Source organism: Ambystoma mexicanum, chromosome 6p, assembly GCF_040938575.1.
Source record: "Ambystoma mexicanum isolate Mex_15411 chromosome 6p, UKY_AmexF1_1, whole genome shotgun sequence".
NCBI lineage: Eukaryota > Metazoa > Chordata > Amphibia > Caudata > Ambystomatidae > Ambystoma > Ambystoma mexicanum.
In genome coordinates, this window is record NC_090935.1 from 1139216388 (window position 1) to 1139220712 (window position 4325).

The window sequence follows — 4325 nt, forward strand, 5'->3', positions numbered from 1 at the left end:
CAGAGCAGACAGTTGCAATGAACTAAAATGGGAAATATAGAGGACTGGGGAATCGAACATTGGTGGTCTCTCGTTACTTAAAAAAACTAAACGGCTAATTGTGAAAGGGAACATAGAAAGAACGTATTTTTGCACAAATTATTATAATGCATCGCTTAACCAAAATCACAAGCTGCCATGGCAACAGGAGCAGGAAAGGCCGTTTCTAGTTCTTCTTGACTGAACGTTTCCAACACTTCTGAAAGAAAAGCAGCAAGGTGATTACATATAACTTTCAACATTTAATATGAACTGCTCCCATGTGTGCAACCAATAATCACCCTTTCCGGATGCTGCTTGGGAGAGCTGCACATACACATATATATACATATATGTGGGGAAAGGCTCATAAATCTTGCTGGTCCTTGTGTGAATTTGCAGAGCAGAGCCTCTCCTGGGAGGTGGTGCCTGCAAGCTTCGTGGCAGCTGAGAAGCACATGTTGCCCCCTTCACCTCCCCACCAAACCCCCTCCACCCCCACCGTTTGATTTCCAAAGTGCTTTGACATTTAGCGCTGAAACAATATTTTATGAGGTGTTTAACGATAGCATAAATATGCCTTTGAAGCCCACGTGAACATTGTGTATTGAAGTACTAGGATGACAATTGGGCCCCATTACAAGTTCAGTGGTGCAGGAAAAAAAGTTTTCCGTTACAACTACTTTTTTGGGTGGTAACAGAATTACCACTGCCGAATTACAGGTTCGACTTTGAAGCAGAGGTAAATCCGCTACTGTAGGGCCAAATAGCGGTGGAAATACCATAGCGAAATTCTGCTTCCGGTAATTACGTCTGAATCCAAATCGAGTCTTATGGACTCCAAAAATAGGGATATGCACAGCGGCAGTAACGGTAAGCAAGTTTGGTGGTAATTGGGTGGATTTACTGCCAAACTCAGCTGTGATAAGTAAAATGGACAGGACAGGTAAGTACAAAGATACAGTAGTTTATTATTCTACCACACTAAGACACACAGGGGCAGATTCTCAAACCGTTCACAAAGGGCATCTGAATGACTGTATCTTAGATGCACTGATTCAGAGGCCCTTTTCCCCCCTTTGCGGATTTGCGCATTGGCACATTTGCGCAAGGCATTGAAAAGCACATCACAAATTCACAAACAGGATGCACTTTCAAATGCCCTGAAATGATACAGGTGCAGGAGAGACACACATGATGACAGGGTGATGGCTAGCGGTTTAAACCGCGGCTTTACACTAGCGTTTCCATCCCACAAAAAGGGACGGGGAATGCTTTTTAAAATGTATGTATTTATTTATTTTAATCTTTGTACTGCGCCACATGTCCGCGGGCCTCAGGGCGCACATAAAATCAAGGCAAGACGCATGAACACACAAGAGTCAGTCTGGAAGACAACTGAGGAGGACAGATAGCCCATTAATCAGGACTGAGATTGAAAAGGTGAGTCTTGATGGCCTATTTGAAGGGTAAGTAGTCCACAATTTGGCGTATAAAAATGGGACGAGAGTTCCAGAGAAGAGGTGCTTGGATGTCAAAGCAGGTGCCGCCAAAGCGAGCCTGTTTAAATCTTGGCTGCACAAGTATGAGAGCTGCGGCAGATCGAAGATTAATGCGATCCGATAAATATACTGGGCTTGAGAGAGATACGCACTTATGGGCAATAGTGAGGGCCTTGTGTGATATTCTCTGCTTTTCACCGAAACAAGGTCTTTAATGTCCTGTCTCTTTGAATTGAGCTCCCAGCAAGCACGTGGTTCCCGAGAGCTTGTCATACATTACTGTTGGGAGTGCACCCCAAACCTAATGTGTACAAAGGGGCTGGACAGTGCACATTTGCGCTATTGTCAAGCCGCTCCTGAAATGCTCAGTTCACCTTTGACAATAAGGTGACCTGAGCATTTCTGGAAGGAGTGCAAAGGAAACAAGTGCATTGTCTGCACTCCCTTCATTTCCTCTGCCTTTTGAGAATCTGGCCCACAGTATTCAATTAAAGGTAGGTAGGTACATATACATTTATAGATATATAGCTCCCCGTTTGCCAAACCACCAGGGGTTGCTCACCACTTTAGATATGCACACAGAGGAAACGCAGTGACTGCAATCACACCAAAAAGGGTAAAGGAAGACCTAATTGTATAAGGCCCACATAACAGCAGCAGCAGCATGGTGCTGGCTTTCAGAAATCCAAGTCCTATCAAGTGAGAGTCTCAGGGTCTTCAGATGTCCCAGGGGCTGCTGGTAGAGCCCCTGGGGAGTAGCCCTGGAAGAGACCACCCAGAAAGGGAGTTTGGGACAAAGAACTTCCAAGTGCGGAGCCAAAAGCAGGCTGTAGAAAGTGACTTAAGTCACATTTCAGATGTTTTAGGCTACTTATCATTCAGTTCATAAATTACTTAACTAGACACACATAAAAGGCGTGAAGTACATGGGTAACATTGAGGAAAAAGAAGAGTATGAAAAACAAAAACAAACCCCCTGACAGAGGGAAGATCAGATCAAGACAGCAACTCATCTAAAAGCTGCCTCTTGACTCACATCCCAGGCACTCCTATTCAAATAAGATTCTGGTAAGGAATTTAAAGAGTGTGAGCTGTACAGTTATTTTTAAATTCAAAATGCAAATACGATACTTTGCCAAGAGGTTCATCTGGGTCCTGCAGAAGCCCAAAAGTGTTGAAACGCGACATGAATTGAAATCCAAATCATCTCATCCCAACAACTGCCAACAACAGGGGTGGCTATTGTCGCAACCAGGAGATGTGGCATAGCAATCTCCAGGCCAAAGACATGCACAACTAGCAGACGTGCAATAGCTTTGATTAACACAATAGGTCATTAGTATATAGTTGCTAGAATGTACAGTCCAGACATGGATGATAGTTGCTATTGGGAGGAATTAGCCTTGGCATTTACTGATTACCCTAACCCTTACATTTTTAGGGGTGACTATATCTTTTCATTAAGTTTAGAAGTACATATGTACACTAGAACAGTAAACAAACGCTCTCTAAATTGAGAAGAAGTATATGGCACCTAGTTGACAATTTAAACATTTCTGCTGCCTGGAGGCTAAGATTAGTGTGTGAAGAAAATTAACTGTTTACTCACATTAACACAGACAGTATTCATGCATCAACTACTGTCAGTTGGACACTAAATTAAAATCGCATGGATTAGGAATTGGGCATTCATCTGTCAGACCGGGATATGGTTAGGTTGAGTTTACAATCGAATGTAGCAAAGATGCAACAATTAGATTCTGGACAGGATTCGCCAGCTAGTTTTGAAGAGGTTCCAGGATATGCTTAAATATCATAAAAGTGTTTTACCTCAATATGGAATCAGTCCTGTTAAGCAAAATGTGAGCTGTACTTTGAACTTATCGCAGTGTGACAGTTGCTCCCTTTAGCATTAATAATGAAAAAATGATGCGTCTTCTCTCCAGTTGGAGAGTCATATTATAGATTTGAAGCTTAGTTATAAACATCACCACATAGGGAACATAAACAAAGAAGGCTGAGGAATGTTTAATACTGCAACCTTTCCCATGCATCAGAATTAATTTAAGCAAAAGATTGAACACATCTCTCCAAGCATACCTCAAATGATTTGCTTAAAATAATTTTTAAAAAGGATAGAGAAAGGGTGCAATGTTGCAACAACACTAAATCAAATAATAGAAAACACTTTGTGAGAGAAAACTGAATTGGTGATATCTAGATAATAGCATTTCAGGGTCATTTAATGGGAACTTATGTGGAAACTGAGCAAAAACACTGAATATATCAAAAGACACATTGAAAGACACACTCTTCCCCGATTACATGAACAGAGACCCTAGCAATGGACAGGACATCTCAAGCCAGGAACTGCGTGAAAGCATTACATATCGGAAAAAGAGGCAAATCAGCAGGTCCAGACAGTGTTCCCAATCAAATTTGTAAGTACGGTCTAAGATGAATGCTTACTTTCAGGTGCATCCCTTTGTATCCCATTGTGCATGAAGGGAAAGCACACTTTTCTTGGGAAGATGACCCAATATCAATGATGCCCTATCAACACAAGAAGCCTGGCGACTGCGGTCACTAATGCGCAATTCCATTACTCAATTGTGATGCTGAAATATTTGCTTCAATTCAAGCTAATGCTGCAGATTGAATGTACGCACTGAGAAGCATATCCACCCGGATCAAAAAGGTTGTATACTGAAGAGACAACTTACAGTTGACTCATGCAGTCAGAGTATCAGTTGATATAGCCACGACCCACTCATGTCCCTCTTAAGGGGTTTGACAGAGTCAAAT